Raw genomic sequence first — 18,623 nt, 5'->3', positions numbered from 1 at the left:
TAATGGGAAACAGTTGGGTTTGCTCTGCCGCGCTGCAGAGCACTTACCAGAGGAGGTAAATACTTAGGAAATTATGGACAGTGTTTGTGTGCTTTCTTGTTGGGAGAAAAGGAGTTTCTTAGCATGTTTTGACTATCTGAAGGGAAGGTTTTATTGCAGGCTTCAGAAGAGTGTGCTGTGGATGGTTTCTAGGGTAACTTCTCTGCTGCTAGTTCACTGTCTTATCAAAAATTCGAGCTGTTTCACATGAGGTTTTTTTCAGGAAAAGCCCAGCTCTCGGAAGCAAGTGGCAAGGGTTGAATCACAGCTTTCACTGTGTAAAAAAGCTTATGCTAGAGCTTAGTATTTCAGAAAAAAAGCCAGTGAGTTAATGAATCTTTTCAAAACTGGGCCTTCAAAATTACAGTAAAAGAGACCAAGTTTTGGTCCTACCTTGTGATTTCTTTAAAGGTCTCTTTCATGATCTGAGGTTCCCACTCATGGTTTATCCTGAATGCTTGGGGTTTGGCAGTACCCTTGCTGCATAGGACCAGAGGCATTTGATATACTGTTTGCTTCTGTTGATTCTGCAGAGCTTAAAATATATATTTAGTTTTATGGTGCAAAGCAGCTATTGGCTTTCTGGAAGGCTTCCATAGCAAACTGAATTTCTGAATGTGCACATGTGCCCCTGAAGCCTCCTCACACAGCCCTAATCTATGAGAGCAATGTATGCAGGAACTCTGGGCTTCCAGAAAAGCAGATATTCGCAAGCATTACCATAAAGCATATTTGCATATCAGTCATTCATACATGAAAGTAGAGTTTAGTAACCCTTTCTTTTTGAGCTGGCATGTTCCACTGTGTGTTCTGCCACTATGATTTGCAGAAAAGCATGTTTACTTTTAGAACCACTAAACAATTGTTCTCTTTTAATCGAAATGGGTAACTCAGCCACAGTAAAACAAAACAAGTGAAAAACATTTGAAATGAAGACCCAATATTTTTAAATGAGGGGCTGTCTTTTATTACCAAGAAAAAAATGCTCTTCAGAGATGCAGGCTAGTTAATATTTAGATGGGTCCATTTCATCTCAGGTGTCTTTTCTTTCACTTAATCAGCAGGTGCTGAAAATCTGAGCTTGTTGCTTGGAGGCATTAGGACCATACAGAGCAGAGCTCATAAATGTGTGAGCATCTGCCTTGTTTTGAGTAAGGAAGCACCTTTAACAAAGACAACATTGCTTCTTGAAAAACAACTTGTACACCAGATTTATTTTGCTCGTGGCCTCTGTTTATAGGAGCTTTACATGGCTTTGCAGGGCTGTTGATGTAACCTACCCCTGCTCAGCAAACCTGTAGCTACTGAAATTGAGGACACTGGAAGGAGGTAGTGTTGTTCACAGAGCAAAGGCTTACGATCCAGGGACATACCAGGTACTCCAAACTTTAGGCACGTGTCCTGACCTCTGGTTGCCTCACTCACCCAGCTGTAAAATGGGGTAAAGCAGAAGCTTTTTGAAAACTGCATGATGTACCTGAGCTGAGCTTTCCTGGTATAAAAATGAGTCCTTAAGCTGTTTTTCTTAACTCTTGTTGGTGTGCAAGTGTATTTTGGCAGTGTTTCCTGTTCACTTAAAGCTGAAGATAGTGCAGAAGAACTGGGTCACCATATGAAAATCACCCACCAGAGCCTCTTCATGTGTGCACAAGAGAAAAGTTAAAAAAGGCCTGAGTTGGTGTGGTGGGTCAGAATCTCCTCAGTGTAGATGATGGGTGTCTCTTTTTAGTAAAGAAAATTCTGTGAGAATCAAAGAGAAGAATCCAGCACAAGCCCATAGTGAGCTGGTCTGAATTTTTAGTGAACGTGCCTGGGTTATGTTTGCATCTCTCTACTTTTTTTTTTCTTTCTTTTTTAATACATAGCTTGTGGGCATGAACAGTCCCATAAACAGGAAGCCCTGTGTGTCTCTTGGAGACAGGCCTCAGAAAGGGAATTTTCAAGTTTCTTGCGAGAGGCCACATTGCATCAGCTTAGAGTTTCCTTTAAGACTTGGATATGAAATTGTTTGTGTGTGTGTTTCTAAAATAAAGAATGGGATTAAAGAAAAGTTTAATCAAGTTTCACAAATGTCATCACCATCACAGCTTGAATGCGGTTAGCTAGACATAGGCACAGATGTTACCATCTCTCAGCATTCTGTTGCCACTGGAAGCAATGAATAGTGTTGTAAGTTTACTACCCAGGAACTGAAAAAGTTGCTTAGCAAACAGCTCTGCATATAACCCTCACTGCTGGGCACACCCCACCAAGAATGTTTGTTGCAGCTGTGAAATGCACAGAACAATTTGATTTAAATTTCCCAACTCCTTTGGTTTGGCATCAGCATCTTCTGTGCTGTTGGGATGAGTATGGGATGTCTTTCCTGATACAACACTATTCCTTTGGTTTCAATATATTTCAATGTAATGAAATAGATGCTTGGAATGTCCATTTCTGATTTTTCATTAGTATAGAAATAAAGCCGAAAAGATACTTAATTAGTAATCAAGTTCAGCAATAAGCTTTGAAATTAGTACTGATGGTACTAATGTACTAAAGTAATACAACATTGTAAGGAAAAACATGAATTTCTGGACAAGAGTGAAAAGGCTCTGTCCAAAAAAAAAAAAAAATAAATAAACCATAAAAAGTCTCCAAACACCCACAGTAGACCCTCCTCAACAAAATCTTAAGGTTCTTATAATCTGACTCATAGAGCAGAGCTTCTATTCTACACAGTGGAATGGTTTTAACTTTTACCAGTTTAATTTCACATATTACAAGTTAGTAAAATCTCTTGGCACCTGCTTTCTTCTTCAATGGTAATTAATACCCTGCAGCTGGACATACTGCCTCTATAACTGTAGGACCATCATGTCTGATGATGGCTTCCTCCACTGCAGCCTTTAAGCCCCGATAGTACACATTGCTTTCTTCTAAATGGTCTCAAAGATGTGGTAGCCCATGTACTGGAGTCATGGGCTTTCTTCATGACTACCTTCCTGGCCCTCCCAGTCCTCCTTTCCTGAGGCTGAGGAGGGCAGATCTGCAAGGGCACAGGGGTGGGATGGCTCAAGCCAGGATGCACCAGGAGTTAGAGCTGGGTTACACACAGCAAGTTGCTACATGGCTTCTCTTTTGAAGACACAGAAATTTTGCTGGTTTTTGAGGGAGCTAGAAATCATCATTTAAACTGACTTTGAAGTAGAGAGGGCTCCCCCCTTTACCCCCCCACCTATCTCTCTTAAGCTTTGTTGTTACATGTCATTTAAGATAGATCTTCCAGTTATATCTTTAAATATGTTACTATAGATACTCTCTATAGGTACAGAACAGACAAACGTATTTTTTAAATATATATGCCCGTACCTCTCTATATATGAATATATCTGGACATTCCTGTGTACTTCTACTATCTATTTTTGTTATGAGACATGAATATTTTCTGCCAGAAAATCCCTGTTATTTTTATTAATCTTTGATGATGAACGAAAGGACATATTTTAAGCACCTTTTCTTTGTAAGGCAGGAAATTGTATTTGCTTTTGTTCATTTATAGCACCAATCTATTCTGACGGATCTGTGACATAGATAAAAAGCAGAAGCATCTCGAGTACTGACTTCAACATTTATTTTCTCAAAGCAGAGGGCAAAGAAGCTAAACATTTAAAATGCATGGATTCCTTGGAAAGCTTTAAACCTATTAGGGCAGACACACGGCAACTTTGCACAGAGATTGCCCCCAAAGTAAGTCTTGATTTTAGGACTAAGCCAAGCTGGCATGCAAGAGCAGTTGCTGTTGATCTTTTATACTAATTTTGGATTAATTGTGATCTACAGCACTGCGTAAACATGCTAACCTAGTACTTCAGCTTCACCACAGCTAAACATTAATCCTTCTTAATGCTCTAAGTCAACTTTTAGTCCTTAGCAGAATTTACCTTAATCTCTGGCTAGGAAGCTAACTGATTTACAAAACATAATCCAAGAGCTCCAGAATCTTAAGGAAAATATGCAGAGAAGCAATTCATCTCTGCAGAGTAATAAGTTTCTTTGGTATCTTTCCTAAGGCAGTAATGGGAGTAATTCTTCAAAGATATCAAGATCTACACTATAAAGGTATCTTTCCTTTTTAAAAGATAAAATACATATATAAATTCAATGTACCACATTGTTTCTCTTACCTTTCTTGTCCTCCTTTATCTATGCTACTGATTGCTATAAAAATGGATAAATGTAGTGAAGTACTCTAATGCATTTTTATGCAATATATGTTACTCAATATGGATAAACATAACCAAGTCTGTGGTGCTTAAATATTTGAATTTTGTTATCTTTACCTCAATTTTCTGTGGTATTTTAGTGATGCTGTAATCAGCTTACCCCAGAGAGCTTTGGTGGTCATCTGGAGAGTGGTGGTTTTCTTGCGTTGTTTTGTTTTTCCAGAGGGGTGTTTGATAGCTGGGGAAAACAGCTCATGGTAGGGAATATCTGAGGAGACCACAGACTAAGTGAGAGGATGTTTTGCAACAGAACTGGGAGAACTCCTGGATGAGGATCAGTTAATGCCCCAGACTGCCATCACCCAAAATGTCAAAATTCAAAAAAGCAAAGGATGTAGAGTTGCATACAACGAATGTAGAAGAGCTCAACTTGGTCTTCATCAGACTCTTGTATAGTCTTATTATTATGCATTTCAAAAGCTGGGCTGTCCTGGAGCCTGTCTACTTACTAAAAATCAGAGTTGTCTTCAGTCCTTGCTGAGAGCCTCTGCTTTATGGCACATCAGTGTCTGGAACTATTTACTGTCTTCTGCTGTGCTCTTATGCTTTAATTTCCTCCTTCATCTTTATTTTCTTGTATACTTATTTTCCTCAGTCATCTGTTTTTTTCCCAGATTCCTTTCCTAGCCTGACTATTTTATCTCCATCATAGATATATGAGTTTTTGCTAAAAAAAAAAAAAAAAAAAAAGTAGCAGGACCTGTGCCAAGGAGGTACAGGAGAGAAGATGTAGTGACAGCCAACACCTCATCCTCACCTAGTGAAGCATTCACAAAATAAGTGAGGCATGTTTGTGGTTTGGGAATCTCTCCTTGGAGCTGAAGGAGAAATCTTTGTGGTGCACTGTCTATTTTGTTCTTGATAGCTTTAATTCTTTCCCAGATTTCTGTCCCCTACCTAACAGTGAGAATCCAGTCGTCACTGAGAAGACTATGCAAAATTTGCGTTTTCTATAGCAGATTTCAGAGCAATTTTTGAGGTGTGGAGATGTAAGTAGGGACTGCTGTGTTCAATGCGACACAGATCACAGAGGTTTGATTCTGTCTGGTTGAGGTTCAAGCAGCCTGAAGACAGCTAAGTGAGACATGACCCCGAGGGGACAAGGCACTGGGCAAGGCAACTTCTGCTCCAGCTCACTGCCTGCTATGTGGCTGCAGGGAAGGTGTTGAGAGAGCGTCACCAGCCGTCAGGAGAGTGCTGAACTGGGAGACCCAGCAACGGGGGCCTGTACAAGTAGCTGTTTCACACATGCCAGCGAGCAGCAGGAAGGGTGCCAGCCACAAGAGCTACCCCTTGGGGTTCAGGTTACTGAACTAAACTAGTAATGGCCTGGACCTATATTTAGGTCTGGAATCTGTACCAGTGTGGTAGAAAGCTCATGTATACATCATCCTCAGGTAACCCCTCTGGCCATCACCCTGAGAAAGCCTCCTGACTGCTTTTCAGGGTCCAGCAGTGAGCAGCTTTCCTCCCATGTGGTGAGAAGCAATATGAGTTATTTTCACCTCTTTACATGCTGTGTGCCCCCAGAGGAGGCTCTCAGAAAGCCCCTTGTAGTTTCTGCACAAAGGCTTCTGAAATGGGTGTAATGAGGAAGAAAACTGTTTGTGCATGGGCCCAGCACACCTTGTCTCTTATGGCTCTGAGTGAAGAGAGGCTCATGTGGACTCTGTGCCCCAGCATCTCTCCCAGCCCAGCCTCAGGCAGGACAGCCACCAGCCAACACCTTCGCACAGGTGCAAGGGAAGGAAACAGCAAAGAGCTGTAATTCTCTGCCTTTAAATCCAAAGAGGAAATCAGAGTGTCTCAGGGATTTTGATTTAACCAGATGCAAAACTTCAGACCACTATCTTTGGGTCAGTTTGTGATAGATTTTAGTGCTTTGACATTTTATGGGTGTACTGCTCTCTAGTCTTCTCTTTATCGATTGAGTTTCCAGAAAGGCTAGGGAGCAGGGTTTTCTGTAATGGGCTGATCTAAGTATTTAAAATATATGTATGTTTTCTTCACTGTGGCATCTTCCTTCCATCTTATTTTTACACTTTGCCCTGTTCTCTGGTACACCTCACAGGAAAGGAAAAATATGTAATTTTAGGGAAATCCCTCTAAAGCTGAGTGCAAATGGACTTGAATTCTTTTAACTGTATCTGCTTGTCTTAAAATGGTGTAAAATCTATGCTGATCATTCACAAACCTGTGTTTACCGAAGCTCTAAGTTTTCAAAGAAAGGAAACCAGATTGCTAAAGTCCAAGGTTTGATAAGTCACTCTCCTTGTGTTTTGGGCTCTTACCCAAAATGTTATTACTTTGACATAAAATTGGCATGAGAGTAATCCATTTCCAAAGCAATGTCTTGAATTCATTCATTTTTCAAAATGAGTTTCTTCCCACATTTGTCTGTTCACACTCATAATAATTTTAAAATAGCAATAATCTGATTTTCTTTCTTTGGTATTTTTTTTTCACCCTTTATAAGCTGGGCCAAGCACTCAACTGCTAAGCAGAGCAAATTTTTATCTACAGGGGAGACATGTACATTGGAGAGAATTCATCTTAAAATGCATTGCTTTAGATGACAAAGCTGTAGATAGTAGTTATCAAAAGGATAAGATTTACAGATTATTTATAGGAATACTTTTTCTTTATGTATTATTATATTTGGAACTTTTTGCACTCCTGATGAAATCACCTGGCATGATTTGTATGGCACAGACTACTTCATTTCACTCATCCCAAAGTACTGGAATAGGTTTTGGTAGAGACCTCATTTAGTCTTTGGAAGGGATAAACAATTCTTAAAAAGGCGACACCCAGGGTCAGGTGTTCAGATAGGCAAATTCTTTTCTTCTTGAACAGAATTTAGAGTTGGGAGACATTGCATGAAGCCAGATAGGGAGAAGATTATTCTCTCCAGTCCTAGAAACAGGAGATCTTTGGTGGGGAGGTGCAAGGTAGGTCTGGGAAACAGGTGCATTGAATAAAGGAATCCGAGAGGAAATTTTACCCCTGTATGTTTACAGGTTTTCTTTTTTTGTCTGGAAAGTGATTTTGTTACATGTGTGGATCCAAGGAGAGCCTGGGAATTCAGGGTATCCCAAAGCAACAGGGCTTTTTTGTTTAATGACTGCCTGATTTATTCCTGGATACATTACTTGTGCTTATATCTGACTGCTGAAATTCATTAATTATATCACTTATTGCACTAATTTATGTTCTCCAAGGCCTGAGGAACCCACAGCATGTTAAATGCTCACATGGCTCCAATGACTGGGATAACTGAAGGGTTGTTTATTTTCCCCTCTTGGGTTTGTGTTGCAGTTGTCACACTGTTTGCCAACACTAACCAATTTCTGTTTGCTGCTGCTCACACAAATTCAGAGCCCTTTAAAAAAAGGAGGCATTTAAGAGGTTATGGTCTTGTCTGAGAATTGGAGGCATTTTATGACTCCATGGACACTTTAATCTGAGGGAAAAGAAAGTCTCACTGCTAAAAGAGGCTCATTTAGATTTCCTAGCAGGGATGCTGCTTATTAATGAACTAGGTTTTGATTTAATACAGTTGGAGATTCTTAACCTGAGAAGTGCCCAGCGAGGCCCCACAAGCTTTCCTTCCTTCACATTAAGTGACCCTTGAGAAGAGGTGCAGAAATGGATCTGACTCCCGCCACCTCATAATCTTGGTAGCTGTAAATCCTTTAGTCATGTACTAGAAGTTTTATCAGAAACAGCATGGAGGCTCAGGTTCTTTTAATAGATACTTGTTATTGAGACAACATAATTATCCATAATGATTTTTTAAATTTTCTTTTCCTTTTTCTTTCTTTAACTTTTCTTAGGACCACTGATCACCCTATAATAAACCATGTCATCTTTGGGATTTTTTGGGAACTAAGCTAGGCCTTTTTGAGGTATTTGATTTTTTTTAATATGAGTGAAGCAACTTGCATACAGTAAAATGCAAAAAATATCTATTTCTACAACTTTGTTAAAATTTTATACCAAGTTTCTGCAGGTCACTTAAAGAGTTAAAAAAAAAAAAGAGAGAGAATAAAAATGAATGCTGCATGCTGCGCCCCTAAATTCAGATTAAGCTCACGAATAGTTACTAATTACGTTATATTTTCTTTCTGAGTTTGTGCAGGTGACAAATCTTGTCCCTTAAATGAAACACAGTTAATAATCATAGCTTGAAGTATGACTGTAACATATAAATCTTGATCATAGTGACACTTCAGAACTGGAAGTTGCTAGAAAATAAACCTCTTGCTTGTATCTAAATGCTGTGGGATATGTAACCCACATGGAATGGTTGTTAAGGAGAAGAAAGAAAAGTATCTGTGCCTTTTTGACAGGCAAATGTATTTTATGATGTATAACCCAGCTTGGCGTAATCATGTTGATGTACAAATCATATGGTGGATGGAAAGGGTGACATGTGAGTTAAAGAAGCAAATGTAAGTGCCTGATCTGTTGTGTATCTGCAAGCCTTCATGTCATCTTCCCAAAGTCCTTCCATGTCAATAGATATTGCTAAATGTCACTTCTTAAAGGGATCTTGTCATATTTGTATTTCTGACAGGTGTACACAATTTAAAATGGGGTTTTAAAATCTTATTTTTGCCATTTAAGAATACATTTACTTTAATGTGGATCACAAATATGAGAATATTACCTCTGCAAATAGTGATCTTTCCCTTCTTTAAGGGATGTTTTAATATAACAGATGAAAAAAATCCAGAACTATTTTATTCCTTAAGGAAATGAAAACATTTATGAAAAGAATATGTAATGTCTCAACTTGCTTTGGTAATGTCTATGTTTTAGGGCTATATGGCATTAGCAATATCAGCTTAAAGTTTTTGTCTTTTTTTGTGGTAGCAGTAGTCCTGTGAGGGTGGAGAGCAAGGCACTTCGAGACATAATGTAAAGCTTTCAATATTTTCTAACTTAAATGGTAAAAGTGAGGTCATTCAACCTTTGATTTATTTAGTTTGAAGATGATTTTATTATGAAACTTTTCTTTCTGCAATTGTTTGTGAAAATATCTTGTCACCCTATTCCTGGAGTTCCCAGCAAGGCTTATTTGCAGGGATGGTGATACCGCAAACTTCCAGGAAGGCCAAATAGAAAAGGGCTAAAAAACGACAAACATATGTGATAAATAGGCTGCAGTGTGTAGTGCTATACCACATCATCGCTTGAGAGGTTGTGAGGATAGTAATCACCTTTCTTTGTACAGGTTTGGGGTTTTTTATAGAATCCAAAGGTACATCCACTGTTGTGTAACTGGCACATTTCTATTTTAAGTTAGCTCAAGTGAAAATAAGTTGAATAAACTATGTAGTTCATAGCTTATAATATTTAGTCTTACATACATATGCAGATGGATACAAATATGTGTATACACAAGCGATTTGCTATGATTGGCTGACAAGCTGAGGCACGATATGACACTTAATAATGTCTAGTAAACCTCTAAATGATGTCAGTGTATCACAGAGCTCTTTTCATGATATTATCAGCAGTCATTAAAGTTATTTATTGCTGTCATCATGCATTTCTGTTACCCTTGGCAACTTGGCAGAAAATACATTGCTAGCACGTCTGATGATAGATGCAGTTTCAAATTTGAGATATGACAATCTGAACATCATAATGGTATTTTTCTGCTTATTGGCAAACTGTGCTTCTCAAGGTACTCTGTATTTCAAATAAATCATTTATGTATCTTTCATACTGCATATTAGCAGTGTCTGCCCTTTAATAAAGAACAATTAATCTGCAGATTTTGGGGTGGCCTGTTGAGATGGGAAAGCATCACTGTATCTGTTTTACAGATACAGGAGAGTGAGAGACAGAAGTATGTGCACATCCAGTTAGCTGACAGGAGACAGCATCCTCAGTGAGCAGTGTTCTGCCCTGCTGGGGTACAGCTGCTGGTGCTGCTGGTGCCATCCTACTTGTAAACCCATTTTTTTGAGGGCAACACTTACATCCATTTTTCTTTAACTCTCCCATTTGCTAAAATTACAGTGTAAGGCAGCTAAGTTCTTACAAATCTATTCCAACATTAAACTAATTATGTTGGTTTTTAGGAAACACATGGTATTTACTCAGAAAATCTGTTTCATGAAGGAAGAAAATGGAGATGAATAAATCAGTAATTTTCTACAGTTGTTTAATTCCGACTAGTTGGCGAAACAGGATGAATCCAGCTTTATGTGTGGTGTGCAGGATGTAGCTGTTCTTCCACAGCAGCACTTATTCTTGAGTATTTTTAAAAGATTTTGGTATTTAGCAGTAAGTTCACAATTATAGAGGTTTAAAAGAAAAAAAACGAAGGAAACACACACGCAATTTAATCTAGAGATTTCAAGAGGAGGAATTTCAACCCTGCACATGTGTTGTCAGACACCTTTTTTTTTTTTTTAGTTCTCTCTGGTAAGGTTAGTGTAAGCTTTTATAGTTGGCTATTTTGGGGCATACTGCTGAGGGATACATTGTTGTCTAAATTTATTCCTCCCAATAAACTTCTTTTTCTTTCACCCTGAATAGGGGGCAGGGACAGGTTTCTCATTAACAGTGCAACCGTCATAGTGCACACAAAATGATATGGCAAAGCTCTGGTGATGATGTGTTTTCACAATTTGGTTCCTGCATGAAACAGGAGCTATGAGATGCCTGAGGAAAGCCTGAGTTCAAATGGAATTTGGTATTTTCAATGTCATTATGTCCTTCAGGGCTTTCAACTTTGAATTTATTCCTCTGTCAGACTGTGGGTCTGACTGGTGCTGCAGGAGCAGGCATGGGCAGGGACAGGTCAGGGAGATGGGATACACTGAACATTGGAAACAGAGAGGGTCTCCACACAGTTAGTAAAGCAAAGGGCATGCCATATCTGAAATGAAGTTCCATAACCTGACCAAATAATTTGGCTTGATTCATGCTAAATGAAAGTGTAATTTATGCTCAAGCAACATGCTCATCTACTTAGAATAAATACAAATTATTCTGACTTCTGAGTTTTGACATAGTTTTTGAAGTTTCCTAAAAGTTATTGTGATCAGATGAACTTAATTACAGAGTACTTTACATATACTCATCTGGTAAATGTCATACAACAGACAGTCAAAGGGAAGGTATGCAGGATTTTCGGTCTCCCTCTTCTTGTTATGCTCCTTTATGTTGTCACTTGAGCTTTAAGCATGCCTGTCTGAACTGTTCCTCCTGTTAGAAAAAGAACAACCCCTCTGCCTCTCCCTAGTCCCCTCCCCCCTCCAAAAAAATAAAAAAACCAAAACCCCAAAGCAAGACTAAGACTGTTGCCTGTTCAGAAAGGGAATGTCTCCCAGTTCACAAAAATAACTGCCCAGAGAAATCACTGGAGCAGGCAGGGCATTGCTTTCCACTGTTACTTCATCAGTATCAGGAAACCTCTCTCTTGGATGGCAAGGATGCTGTGTGCATCTCTGCTCTGGCAGTGGCAGTTTTGCTGCCTCTCTCAGTACCAGGGGAAGAAAAAGGGGCTGAGATGGGATGTGTCTGAGAAATCAAACCCTGTTCTAGCAAGTTTGGCTTGACCCCCACCCTGAGCACAGGGCCAAGGTCTCCACCTGGGGCATGCTGGCCACGGAAGGTGAAGCAACCTCTCCAGAGACACACTTGTCTTCTCCCAGGGATACCTTTTTATGGTGCTGTTCCAACTTTTTCCTTAGTCTTTTCATTAGGTTCAGTAAACTTTGTGTTGGAGCTTCTAAGAACTTACTACTTAAGCAGATTTTCTTTTTGTTTGCAGAGAAGGCAGTTCTGCGTGTGCATGTCTTGCTGCTTCAGACTGGTAGAAAAGTGGCCCAGTGGTTTATTTAGAACTGAGTCAGTGCAATTTCCAGTTGTACTGTATACATTAGCAGTGATAAGGGCATCCTTTAATCTACAAGGTCATCTCTTCCTACTGTAGTAAAAGAGTTTTAGAGTGTATAAAGTAAGTTGGAGTTGCTTCATACAAAGTGGGTCTGACAGTTGTGTAGGGGTGTGTAAATATATAAATATATTTAAAGATACAGGGTTAAGCTTCTTGAGCTACACACCTCCAAATACTAACACATTCATATTTCCTTTCCAAGTGATGTTACAGGAGGTATAGCAGTACAGTTTTTTCCTCTTACAAATAGCTGAGATGCATACTCTTCTTATTAGTCCAAAGTTTTAGTGTGCATTTATGCTCTACAGTATGCTACAAACTGTAACTGATACTGTATTTTTAGGTTAAAAAAATGTCATGTGGAATACACTGAAAAAATCTATTTCAAAGCAATATTCCAGAAAGCAACTGCTACATTATTGCACTTTGCAGAAGTGTTAGCACTCATAGAAAGGGAATTATTTTCTTGGAAAAGATCTGCAACTGGGACAACTGAATATTTTCTCTTTTTTTACTGGCTTTCACAGCAAGCTGTTTTCAGGTAGCAAGTGTGCAATAATCTTTCCCTTGGCATGTTTTATTAGACTGTTCATGGAAAGTCTTGCTTTTTCTTTGTTTGTTTTTTTTTTTTTTTAATTTGAAAAGCATCTTGACTAAATTGTGCCATCTAGCTAATAAGTAACAAGTGACTCTAATAAGTCTGCTGTCGTGCTTTTTATTTACAGTGTACGCAGAAATTAAGAGAGATGAGGGAAAACAAATCTGGAGTGAATTTTCATCACCCACAGTGGTTTTTGCTAAGAAAACAGTCTTTCAATGTAAACAACATCTGTATTTTTCATCTTGTCTTTCTAAATAATAGTTCTGTAAATAATTTGCCCCCACAGTAGGGCAATAGTTAGACTCCTTAACCTCTCAGTCATCCAAGGCTCTGTGGAGAATGCAGACTTCTAGCATATTTAAACACACATCTCTCAAACTTTTGGTATCTTTTCCTCACAGCAGGATTTCAAAAGGTAGATGACTGCAAAATGCACTTTCATTCTCTGTGTTAGTGCTTTAACATTAGCCTGACTTTAATAGGCTGGGATGATTTCAGCTTATAAATCTTCAGCTGGAGGATAAAGTTCAAGTAGATAAAATCAAACAGATGTTGGTGGGAGGATTTCTTCATGACCCATAAAAGTGCTATCATCAAAGCCTAGAATCATTTGTTTTGAATTATTACATTGTTATCAAAAGGACTGTAGCAGTCTGTTTGTTGAGAAATTGGATCTGTTTATCTGAAAACAGAACAAAGATGCCATGCTAAGACGTCCCTGGGAAAGTGTGGGTTAGCTGGTGGCTGACACGGTAGGATAGCTGTGAGACATTTTGATTGACAGCTGTCCAAATAATTGCCAGGCCTGGAAACTTCTGCATATGATTATATTATTGAAAATGGCATCTGATTCAATTTTTAAGTGTTGCATGCTTAAAAACAAATATATTTTCCCTTTGTTTCAAGTAAACGAAGGTTTTAAAAAACTTTTACCCTTTTCTTTCTTTCTTTTTTTTTAACATAGTGGTAAAACCAAGTTTCAGTAGTAATTTTAAGTCATTACTGAAAAGCGTTGAAGACTTTGCTAAAGTGACATTCATGCTTTTCCTTAAACTCAAGCACTGTCCTCCTGTTAAACAAGCGCACCTGCATAAATGAAAAAAACGTGTTCTTTTTAGTACTCAATGAAAAGCCTTTACTCTTCAACTCATAATTTATTTAAAAAAAAAGGCATGTAAGGGACATATGTACCAGTGTTTAGAGTGAATCTAAGACAAGCACTCAAATTTAAGTGGACCTCATATAACAGAATGAGAAATTCACTTTTAAAATACTGCTACTACATATGCTACTACATATGCTCCCCTGTGTGTGTGTGTATATGCACACAGAGCACAACTCAAGATTCACAGACAACATGGACTTTGAGAATCTTCCCTTTCCTTCAGAAAACTGCTGACTGTAAACTGAAATGGGCCAGGGAAACATTTTGCCTCATATATGAATATGCTATAGGAGGACCTGAACCTTACCCTGGAAACCTCAGTGGCGAATGGGGTGCAACATCTGCATGGGGCTGCAAAGATGTGCTTCTCTGTTGTGATTCTTTCCAGGGACACAGATTCAGTCTGCAAACACTGAGCTTTGTGATTTTTTTATTTGATGGGTGTTAGAACTGAGTCTGAGAGTAAATGCTGTGAACTGGACCAAGAAACGGCCCCCACATGAAGCCACAAGCCAGGGGTTCAGCCTCATCTCCCCCAGAGGCCACAGAACTGTGCAGGTGAGCAGTTGAATTGTTTTCCTGAAAATATTTACAATATTTTCCTGTGGTCCAAACAAAAGTCACAATAATGCCTGAAAGGGAGGCAGAGATGTGGGGCATTGCTAAACATTGCTGTTTTCAGATTTTCCTGAACATTTGCATCGGTTGGGTGCTTTCACCCAGGCCACTTGCCGGCGCTTTCAGGGTCTTCTCCGTGTTGTGCACAGAGGTCGCAGTGCACCTGGCCAAATGTGACGTGAGGTGTGACCCGGGCAGGGGTTAGGCCATGAATAGGCATAGGAAAAACAAAAATCTGCAAAAATCAGCCTTTTCCTGGGGGACTGCCTTCTCTATTTCCATAGAGGGTCAAAGGCATGCAAAAAACTTTTTTGGAGCCTAATGGTTTTCTGAAGTCAGTTCCCAAATGGGAGAAGGCAACATTTTGGGAATTGCATGTTATGACACTGCTTGGTCTTACTGCAGTAAAATGCCTTGGCTTGGCTTACTTTTAAATGGCTTTTATCTTCCCGTGTATTTCAGTTGCGACAGTGACTGTGGCTCTGTTAACGCTGCATCTGATAAAAACCAGTGACAATGGGTTTGCTGAGATGCTTGTGACCATGTCAGGTGTAGTAGCAAAACACTTTCCTGAATTCAAAACCCATGTTTAAATCTCCAGATAATATTGAACTTTAATTAGCAAATATTGTTAAGATACTTACCTGAGGTTATTGGAGATTATTTTAGTGTTATTAAATTATAGCATTTATGTATTGGTGACTTTATTTTTTTTTCAAGCTTTATTTTGGAATATTTGTTCAGCCTTGGTCCAGAAGGCTCAATTCTAGGGTTGCAGCACTGTTTTGAAGGAAACTTGCAGGCAGACCTTGTCCCAGTCCTGCAGTGGTTTTGCAGGGTGCTATGTCTGTATAAAGTTTACCAGGCTTCAGAAACAGTTTAGAGCGGTCCAATGGGACAGTCACGTAAGACACATTGTTGATTTTACTCTAAGTGCAGAGAGAAATAATCCTCCCTTTAGTTTAATATTTTAAAATTCCGATATTTTCTCTTCTTTGCAAAGATCAAAAGGCTTGCTATGACCAGATGTGTTAAATACTGAGTCCTTGTATTTAGTCCTGATAATGAAATACCCATTTCATTATCACTATGAGTGCAAGCTCTTTCTTTCTATCAGGCAGTAGGCCCAAAGAAAGCACACTGTGTGCCTAGAGGTGGCCCCTTCAAAAATGAGTAGGCAAGGAGATAAGGTTGAGAACAGTTTCTGATGGGTGGGGTGGGAAGATGATGTAGGTGATGGGTGGAGAAGTTTGTTGAGGTCCAGGATGGGCACAGGATCCTGTAGCAGCCCTTCTTGGGACTTGGTTTGCTGGAGCCAAGAAGGAACTTGGGAGGAGCCTCTCTTGAGAGGAATTTGGTAAGCGTGTCAAGAGTATGTCAAGACGGTCTTCCTTGTGTTGAGGAACCATCAACCTCGTCAAGACCCAGACATAAGAACATTTTGGATAGTGAGTGAGGAAATTAAGGCATGCCTTTGAGAGACTTTGTCTTTAAGTTTCGAGAACTTTGTAAGTGCTACTCTGACAGTTAGGGAAGGTGGTGCTAAATCTGCTCTCCACAGGGTAACTAGAAAACTAAGAGGGATACAAGACTCCTTGCCCTGCCACGAGGGCAGAAATGAGCTGAGCAATAATTGACTACTGAAGTTTATGTGGAAGCTTATGTGACCAAAAGCAAACTAGCCTTAAAATCTTTCACATTGCAAAAAGGCATTACAGCAGAATGTAAAATCAGTTATTCCAAACTGCATTTTAATGCATTGTTTTCTCTGAGGTACTGAACTTGCTGATGGTGCACATGCTTTTGCATTGAGTGAACAGCTTTTTAGCAAGGAGACGATCGGAAAATATTTATAATGCCTAAGCTCCTTGTGGTTCAAGATGCTTTCCTACTTGCATTGCCAGGTCTAGTAAATTACTGCAGTTTAGAGAGCTCCTTCTTTATAGTTTATGAAAAAACGTAACTTTACAGCTTTTGTTGGAAAGGAATCTTGAAAAAATATTTTCAACCAAGGCAAAACCACCATACATTGTGCAAGTGGACCAGGACTGTCATTACATTTGCTTTGCTCTGAGAGTGCAGAACTTAGTCTCTAAGACTTGGTTCAGTTGAAATTAAGATTCAGACACCATACCAATTTTGAGTGATCAAAGTCATGTAAGACAAATCAAACCAGAAAATAGGTAAAATCTCCTGAATTTTTGGTTGTTTGAGAATGTAGAGACTGAATTTTGCCTTTGTTTGCTTAGGAAATTGGTTCCTTTTGGAGACCCATAGTTAGGGAAAGTGCAGGTTGGTTTTTTCACTTGCGGTGTGTTAGTGGTGTAAGAGGGTTGGAAAGCAGTCATGCCACTTGACTTTTCTCTTTTCCTAAGTCGTGTGTTCCAAGGTGATGCCAAGGTAACATTAGAAAAGTTATTCTGTAGAGAATTCCCCCTGAGAAAGCAGATGTACTCATGATAGTTCCAGGGTTTTGGACAAGACACACAAAGGATCTGACTGTTTTAATGCCTAAGATGAAAAATTAGTTGTTCTGAGGACAAGGTGAAGGTGAGGAAAGGAATGTTGTGGCCTGAAGGAGAAAATGCTGGAGGAATAGATGGTTGTAAACTAATGAGTTTCCTTTAGCCAAACACCCACCCTTAAGGGAGTCCTTAAGGATCTCCCTCTTTAAACCAAGAGGTGTCATGCCTCAAAGGCAATTAAAAAGGCTAGAAGAAACCAAGTGACACTGTCCTCCTGAACCCAGAAGTAACAGCATATTTTATAAATAACCCGCTTGTGTCAATATCAAGAGTGCTTAGTAAAGCTCTAGAACCATGAAGAGCTCTTTCTTTTATAGGGCACCTTTATAGGGCACACGTTTATGTTACACATGTACCATGTGATCTTCTTTCTGTACAGGTGTGTTTTGCCACTTTCACTATTTTCATCATTGTGAAGGATGAAGGGACACCTGTGGACACCACAAAATTATACACGGTGCCTATTTTGGCCATTCAGGTTTTCCACACATTGGGTTTGTTCAAAAAATCAGAGAGCAACATCAAGACAGCATATGCAAAAATGCAAAGCTTATAAAACTCCCTCCATCCCTTTCAGGCAACACACCCTTCTTACTCTCTATTGAAAAGTGACAAACAGTAGGTGCTTTCTGCCTGACACGTATGCAGTATCAGTTGTGAGTAGGTCTTAGTTAAATAATAAAAATAGAATAGAGTATTTCAGTAGGAAGGGACATACAATGATCATCTAGTTCAACTGACTGAGAGACAAAAGACACCCACCTTCTGTGAACATCATAATTAAACAACTCTCCTATTATGAGAAGACCACATGCTTTTGTACATTAAGATACAGATTTTTGGTTTTGATTGCTGCATTGGTACTGTACACTTTCAGAGGTCTTCAAAGCTATGCGAATTGTGAAGGCAATAAGTATATTAAAAGTAAAGACAGTAAAGGAAATAAAGTTTTAGGTGCTAGAGGTGGCCAGGGATCATCTGTCGATTGGAACGGGAGGAAATTTGAACAAACTTGCAGCTAATTTCAAAGTAACAAATGAAATCTGTAAATGACCTCACAAGGGACAGAGTATTCTCAGGAATTTTCAGTCCCTTTGTGAATCAGTCTCCCGTTTGCCCCCAGCTTCCAGTGCTGGTCTTGAGAGGAGACTGATGGCTCTTGGCCTGCAAATTTTCTGTAAGTCCCAGGGTTGTAGTGGGAAGAAGGGCTGTGAGCCGGTGCTGTGTGAATTCCCTTCATGAAGAGTGCTTGCTTAGGTGAGGAGGTATTGAAGGTCAGTTTTTACCCTGTTTGGGTGATTTCTTCTTCCCTTGAACATGAGGTCAAAAGGAGTCAACTTTTGAGGATATGTAAAGTCAGTGATTAAAGAGGCTGGCCATGGAAAGACATACCTTATTCAAGTGTAATCAAGAAGCTGCAGAAACAGTTCAGAAGACTGTTCTGATGTGCAGCTTGGCAGACCTGTGAGATGATCCTTAAATGAGGAAT

Source organism: Manacus candei, unplaced genomic scaffold, assembly GCF_025592945.1.
Source record: "Manacus candei isolate 608988 ecotype Guabito, Panama unplaced genomic scaffold, ASM2559294v1 h1tg000028l, whole genome shotgun sequence".
Taxonomy (NCBI): Eukaryota; Metazoa; Chordata; class Aves; order Passeriformes; family Pipridae; genus Manacus; species Manacus candei.
The sequence above is the reverse complement of the archived record's forward strand: the minus strand, read 5'-3'. Positions refer to the sequence as shown.